At 28.1% G+C, this 8,007-nt stretch overlaps 2 protein-coding genes across 7 annotated transcripts in view; one reads left to right on the plus strand and one right to left on the minus strand.

The window, feature by feature from the left end:
* The window catches only part of LOC106679233 (uncharacterized), a 44,906-nt gene that overhangs the window by 7,413 nt on the left and 29,486 nt on the right, over positions 1-8,007 (minus strand). Inside the window, exon 1 of one of the 6 annotated variants that reach the window (XM_067048075.1) lies at positions 1,406-1,433. The exons of 4 other annotated variants lie outside the window; for them this stretch is intronic. The gene's annotated coding sequence lies outside the window, so the exon portion shown is untranslated. Of the gene's footprint in view, positions 1-1,405; positions 1,434-8,007 lie in introns of those variants that run through there. One more of the 6 variants, XM_014418272.2, reaches the window with a different exon arrangement.
* Positions 7,817-8,007, plus strand: part of LOC106679252 (ribonuclease Oy) — a 24,562-nt gene continuing 24,371 nt past the window's right edge. Inside the window, exon 1 of the mRNA XM_014418293.2 lies at positions 7,817-7,975. The gene's annotated coding sequence lies outside the window, so the exon portion shown is untranslated. The remainder of the gene's footprint in view (positions 7,976-8,007) is intronic.

Here is an 8,007-nt window from a genome sequence, read left to right on the forward strand (position 1 = left end):
AGCTTGCTTTTTGGATAAACAAAACAAATTAACAATCTTAAAATGATACATAAAATAAAACATATTAAAAACCCTTTATACATCAAAATATACTACTTACACAAAAAGAGCATATTACAATATATATGGATAGAATACAAAAAAGAAGAAATAAAATTAAAAGAAAGGATACAATAAATGAATGGAATATGGTCCGGGTGCGGTAAAAAAAAAATCAAATAGTAGATAATTATACTATTTTATTGAGCCCAATAAAATAGTTTGGCTCAATAAAATAGTATAATTATCTACTATTTGATTATTTTTTTTACCGCATCCGGACCATATTCCATTCATCTATACACACGGTCAATCAATAATCTTCCAAAGGATAAAATAAATATAATATGGTGTAGAATACATAATATATAACATAAATAGAGGTACAAAAGTGTGTAAATTATATATATAATAAAAAACATTTTAATATAAAGAAATGATTGTAAGTATAAGTTGAAGGTAACATATGAATACAAAGTACAGTAATATAAATATAAAAAAAAAGGATAGATAGTAAATATAAAATATAAAGTAATGAAAGATATGGGAAGAAAATTAACTTCTGAGATGCAGAACATAAAGTGAAAGAAGAATTATGAAGGTTTAATAAGGCATAAGATGTAAGGGTATGTCAGGTAAATAAAGTATTTATTAACTTTATGATTGATGGATTTCTGTGTTAAATTGATATAAATGGTTTCCACAATGAGGTTTTTTTTTTTTTTAATTTTGAGATTTAAATATCAAATTTAAGATTGAATAAATCACTCATTTAGGAATATAATTCTTTTAGAAATCATTTAGAAGATAATTCTTTAGGAATATTTTATTACAAAGCAAAATAAGCAATTATTAGAGACACTTTAAAATAGTAATATTTTGACACAAAATCAGTCTAAAATAAAATACATTCAGATGTTATTTGAAAAACAATTATGCAGTCGTTCGCCAACAGTTTGCTCAAGTTGATTTAGAGTGTCAATTTAATTAACCCATATATATTTTGCATATTGATAAACATGTATATAGCATTTAATTGGATTTTTAATAGTATGAAAATGACATGTTTATTATATATCTTTATAGTTATATAGTACAATTATAACTTTTCAATCTATTCAGTTTTCAAATATGCGATATATAAAAGAGATCGAACGGATGAGGCTTACAAATCAAAAAACTACAGTCCATGTTTGCCATGTCTACATAAAATAATTTTATTTGTTGAGTTTTTTTTGTTTTTACTTAAAATTCTGGTCATTTTTAATTAATTTAATTTAATTAAATATTCACATAGCTATTATTTACTATTCTATTAAATAATTACCATAAAATAATTTATAATAAAAATAAACTAATTGACAACCTCATCTCCTGTAAATTACTGCACTGCCATACTTAAAAAACTGATTGATAAAATTTAGTTTATTTAACTTGATAAGATAACACAAGGGTATAGATAGTCAATCAGCTCTAAGGTAAAGTCAAATTGAGAGTCATATTTTTTAGTTTTATGCATAGATTATGTATATGATGACCCAGAAATCAAATTTAGTAGCTTTATTAATGTTTAAACCAAACTATACTGTAAAAAAATTATTTATCTATTTTTTTTTCTGGAACATATGCATTTTATCAAAAAATGTTGTTCTGCTCATGATTATGTACACACAAAATCCAGTTACATTTAAAGCTAAAACTAATGCTAAAGAAGAGCTCCAGGCAGTTTTAAAAAAGGGGCTGATTGTTATAAACAACTCAGTAATTACGATATTTCTACATGTCTTTAGGGTTGCTAAATCTAAATCTGGAAGAACCAACCCAAATTTTCTGGTGCCTTTTGAAATATTTGGCAAAATAAAAGTAAATCTTCTCACTTTTTATGACTATGCTTTAAAAAGTACGTGTAAAAAAAGTAGTAGAACTAGTTGAAAGAAAGCTTGAAATTCTGGCTGAAGCATTGACACTAATAAATATATTTTTACTTATTTGTGTTCTTCACTGACCGCACCCACAACCATCTTCTCTTCATAATGAAATAATAATAATCCAAATTTAACAGGGTTGAAACTATGGGACACACCCAGTGATAGAATAATAGAAAATGGATAATTGATGGTATTTCTGTTTTTTTTCTTTCAGGAGGGATTGATTTAAATGGAACCAGTTGAGTTGAATGGAACCAGAAATAAAGAGAACAATCGCCACTTCACACCCGAACATCGAATATGAGAAAAGGATTGGGTTCTTGTCTTTTAACATGGCTGCAAGAACATTTCACCCAGACGATCTCATTGACTTCGAGGCTGACACCTTGCTAGTCAACGCTGACAGTGACACACCTCTTAACCTGGAAGTAGGATGCCCTAACTCACCTCTCACCTTATTCAGTTTGACAGCGACATCAATGCAAGAAATGGAAATAGAAAAGGAGACTCTGCTACGCTTGACTGTTGGGTTGAAAAATAGTGCCATTAGTCTGTTCCTGAAGAACGACACCCAAACCAGTCTGAAAGACCGTCAACAAGTTAGCGTTATCGATGAAGTTCTTCCCTCTAAGAACCAAACCATCATCAACATGTTCAAGTTGATTGTTGCATCAACCAATTAAGTTTTCATTCATTTTTACAAATCATCAGATGTAAAAAACAAAAAGTTGACTGACTAATATCATAATATTTTTTTTTTAAAGATTCATTATGTTCTTCATTCGATATGGTATTTACATATGTTTATAGACATATTTTATATACTTATAACTATATTAAGATTACAGGAGTATTTGGTGCTCTCTTCACTATCATAAACTATTGGGGGTATTCGCGCATCCTGGGCTAAGTATATTGAACATGCTAACCTAACTGAAGTCATTTCATATTAGCTTAGAGGAAGGAGTATAATGTAATATAATGTATAATGGGTAAGTTACCAGGAAAAGTGAAGCCCATAAGGCAAGGTTTATTTGGTTCTCGACTCTAAAGTCTAGAGTCTAGAGGTTATAACGAACCAGCCCTAATAAAGTCCACCTGGAGTGGGAGACATTGGAGACCCATATCTGCAAGTCACAGTAGGACAGTTTATCAAACTTTGCATTTAGTTTTTGTCAATATTCGTTTTTTTTTTTAAACATTTTGGGAAGCAGTAAGGGCAATAATGTGATTGTACATACCAGACACTCCTTAAACAATGGATTCTGACAATACATTTCTTAAAGGATAAGTCAGAATTCATAATGAGGTGCACATAGTAGACTGTAGATTAATAATTGGAGAAGATGGTCGGAGGGTACAGTCAGCAAAAAAAAACATAAATAAACAAAAATTATTTACTCATGCCAACATTTCAACCTGAGTTTCAGGTCTTCATCAGGGCTATAGAAGGAGAAAAATCATTATTCAGAGAAAAATAAAATTGAAAAGAAATAGTATTCTAACATAAAAAATTTGGAATTACACAAAATATTGAATTGAATAATACAAAAAAGTTGATTGATGACCATGGAATTAGACAGTAGTAGATCAATAACAGTGAAAGATGAAATATAATATATTATATATCACTGTTATCAATCAACTATTTTGTATTATTCAATTCAATATTTTGTATAATTCCAAATTTGTTAGTATACTATTTCTTTTCAATTTTATGTGGTTGTTTTCTCTTTTTGTTCTATAGCCCTGATGAAGACCTGAAACTCATGTCAAAACGTCGGCATGAATAATTTTTTTTTTTGTTGACTGCACACCCTGACCATCTTCTCCAATTATCAATCAGAATTATTTATTTCTACCATACATTAATAAAAAAAAAACTTTTTCTGTCACTGAACTGATTGATATGTTAGTTGTTTGCTCAAGATGTTTTGCATGTATAAATATTCACAAGTTTGTTAATGATCCTCAAATATAAACACTAAAATTTAAGGTAATTATCCATCAATTTCAAAATAAAAATTATTTATATCCCTTAGAAAAAAAAATTTCTGATATAGAACAGAAATTTAAAAAAGTAATATCATTAGTTATGGTTTTGCATTAACTGGTTATTAATAATCTTTAGAGAATTCTAAAATAAATAACATAGGTCATATAAAGAAAATTACGAATATAATTAAAACTAGAATTTAAAACAAAAGTATTTTAGTTATTTTTATTTTATTTTAACACACACCTAATTTTATAACAAGTATTTCCACCTTTTGAGTGTATGGACATTGCCTTCACTTTCTTTGTCAATAGATAATAGAGTCAGATTATAGGAAATAAGAAATTTGTTTAAAATAGATCAGAATATTCTATTTTTTTCTATATTTATTTCATATTCATATTTTTTTTTATTTAATATCAAATCAAATCAGGTGGGCCTTACATGGTTAATATAACAGATTTTATTTTTTTTGAAAATTGATTATGAGGGGTATAGTCTCATGCAAAAGACACCCTTAACTATTTACAACTCTATAAATACTGGTCAATTTTGAATAATAAAGATGAATTATAAACAAAATACATGTAACGAAAAAGTGTAATAAAATATATAGATAAAAAAAAATTTTATGAAGAGAGAAAAAGTAAAGTTAATAACAAAAACAATGACTTAATAATATAATTGATAAATATAGAATTTATAACAGGAAGTTCTGCAGCAGACAGTACTTCAGTCTTCGGGTTGAGGTTGGATCTCCCAAGTTGTAAGTCAGTGCTCTTTTAACTGTTTGTAACTAGGAGAGGAATTTTATGAACTGTTTTTTGATGAAGTTTTCTACTTCCTGATGCAATTGACTATTTTTTAAAAACCAAGGAGTATCCATTGAGATTCTTAGGATCTTTTTTTGAAATGATTGTAATTTTTTCTTTTACGAAAGGGATGCCGCTACTCAGACTTCACAGCCATACATCAGTAGTGGCCTGAATAATATTTTATAAATAGGAATAGTTTTTTTTTCGGCCAAGACTCCCATTGGAGTCCTATACTGCCTAACTATGGTTGAGCGACAAAGTTCTTCATTTTGTGGGACCGCCACTCATCAACATTGATAATTCCTTTTTTTTATTTATGGTATTTTCCATAAAACCACTCCGGTGAAAATTTAAGGGTACTTAAAACTTCAATTATCCTCATTTATTTTTATTTATTCCATCATTTATTCATTGGATGGATGACTTATTGACCAATTTTTGTCTATTTTCTAACTTAATTCTTAGTGTTAGACCACTCCTCCAACTGCTGATAAATTGTATTTCTTCAAATTATAAATTTGAATTACATTATAGTTAATATATCTCAGCAGTATTTTATGTTGCTAATCCTATTTCCATAACTGTTTGGAGATAGAAAAATTTGGTCTGAAACATCATCCAATGTATAATAAAACATTATTGAAGTTTTAAGAGTGTTTAATTTTCCCAGAAGTTGTTATATAGAAGTAACAAATAGAATATATGACTCTTAAAAATAGTATACATTTTTTTTTTTTTTAATCAAACTTTTAATTGGTGGTTGCAGAGTATCAGGTAAATCTATAATAAATATAAATCTCTTTTTAATGTTTTGTTTGATAATAAACCTTTTTTTATATATTGTAGTATTAAAAAAATTAATTTAAATTAAATAAAAGTAATTTTTAATAGTTTTAAGTAATTTCATATCTTAAATATAGCTTAGGTACAAATGAAAAGCTTTAATATTAAACAGATAGGATAATTTTATTTAAATTTATAACATAGATAGTCTTCTTTTGATGGTTGATGAGTCTTGATGTCTTCTTTCCCAAAATGCTCTGACTAACGGTCAACAATGGCTTCCAGTCACCTCTGCTTTTAGGAGACCAACATCCTCTCACCAGGCAATTCAAACCAAGAGTCCCTTATTCTACTTGAGTGACTCATCGATGTCTTCTTTTTCAAGATGTCTACCCTTAAGCAAGAAAAAAGATGATGATGACCTCCTCATCCAGGAAACATCATTCCCTGCCTGTGCCTGAGCAATGAATGCCTTTCACCAACCATGATCTTTCTCTCGATGTTCAATGTAAACATCAATTTAGCACAACAGTTTTGAGTTTTTGCATGTGATTTTCTTTATGAACATTATTCTTGATTTCTATTTTTTCTTAAATTTACGGTAACTACAATTAAGTACAATTAAGAAAGTATTTGAGTCTGCTCAACATGGCTACTATCCAACGGACTTTTTGGAGAACACGTGCTGTGGGACACACATCTGGACTTTGTTATTAATAACGTATTTCTTTTAGACAATGAAAATTGGTTAGATTGCTTTTTGGTTCAACAAAACAAATGAACAATATTTAACGTAGATATATAAAATAAAAACATAACTAAAATCATTTATACATAAAAATAACTATTTACTCATAAGAGAGGATATTACAATATATTAGGACTATAAATAGAATATCAAAATGAAAAAAAATAAAATAATAATTTAGAACTATAAAAAGCTTGTCTTCCATTAAAACTCAAGGAAAAGAGTTCAAGTGTGTTCAATTTAGCAAAGATAATATTAATCAGTGAATAAATAAAGAAGAAATTTAAATAAAGTTCTTGAACTAACATCTTAAAAGCAAAAGATGTTTCTCTGTCTTTCAGGGAGCTTATTATTGATATCCTCGTACTCTTTTACAATAAACAACTTCCTGAAAAGTTGGAATTTTAGAAGCCTATTTTGTTGCATACAGAAAATTTGTAAGTAAAACTAATTAATTTCTTTTAAAATTAACTAGCTTTGAATTATATTTTCTTTATTCTTTCATCAGTTAATCATTCATTTTGACTATCCGTCTCATAAATGTTAAATTCATTTTTGAAATGGGACATTCCGAACATTAAATTGAAGTGTTTTCCAGGTTTAAGGAAAGGGTGATTTCATGTAAACTTTGCCTCTCAGTGTACTAAAGATTGTCATAAAAGTTTCTTATGTATAGTGTAGCAATATTTTGCATATATGGGAAAATAGAATTGATGGTTCAAATGTGTAACAGGAGTAGAAGGAAAATATTGTGTTTTGGGGGGATAAAAATGGTATGTATGAATAGGACTCGGATGGATTATGGAGGTGTTAAGCTTTAGCTGTGCTCAAGTCGACAGTTTGAAGACTTAATTCTTGAACAGTAACAACCTGTTATGTATGGTGGTGAAGTTTCCAATATAAATGGTGAAAGCCATATTAAAAATGGTTTGAATTGAATTAGAGTACATTTACAAGTGATTGGTTTTGTATTTGAAGTGAGAAAAATGGAAAATATAATCAGCCCAAAAGATGAGGAATTGGGCTGGAAAGCTTAAGTAAGTATTAATGACTTTTGATTTAATGCTTAGTGTTTTCAATAGTCCTTAAAAATGTCAGATTTTAATTAGAAAAAAATCTATCAATTGTAAAATTTGTCTATACTGAAGAATAATATAAAATTAAAATAACATCGCAACACATTCTTCAAATATTTTAAAAAATATTCTAGGCAGATTTGCAGAGCATATGATTTAGAGCTTGATTCCAAAGATCCATGAGAATTTTCCCTAGAATAATAAGAATAATCATTAAGAAGATTATTAATAATCCGATTAAAGAAAATTTGTGGAGTCTGAATTATTATAAATGTCGAGAAACTGTGAATAGATGTCAAAATCTACGTTGAAAAATACAACCAACTGTCTATGTCAATAGTCATTAAGATGTGTAAACAAATTTGATTTGTTGATTACAAAAGAATAATTACTTTTGTTTGTTGAAACATGCATACTTGTCTTTACAATGACACTCTAATTTTTCATTCAGTCTGCAATACGATTGGTCATAGAGACTTTTCCTATATAAATCGTACCCTAATTAACACCGTGCACACCTTATCGCTCTCCGTTGAGGTGATAGCAGAAGATAGTTCATAAAAACAACCACTGCTATTTTAATACCTTAGGTAAGTAGAAAATATTTATTTATCACTTAAAT

This window comes from Halyomorpha halys, unplaced genomic scaffold (assembly GCF_000696795.3).
Source record: "Halyomorpha halys isolate HHAL.00 unplaced genomic scaffold, Hhal_1.1 Scaffold12.1, whole genome shotgun sequence".
NCBI lineage: Eukaryota > Metazoa > Arthropoda > Insecta > Hemiptera > Pentatomidae > Halyomorpha > Halyomorpha halys.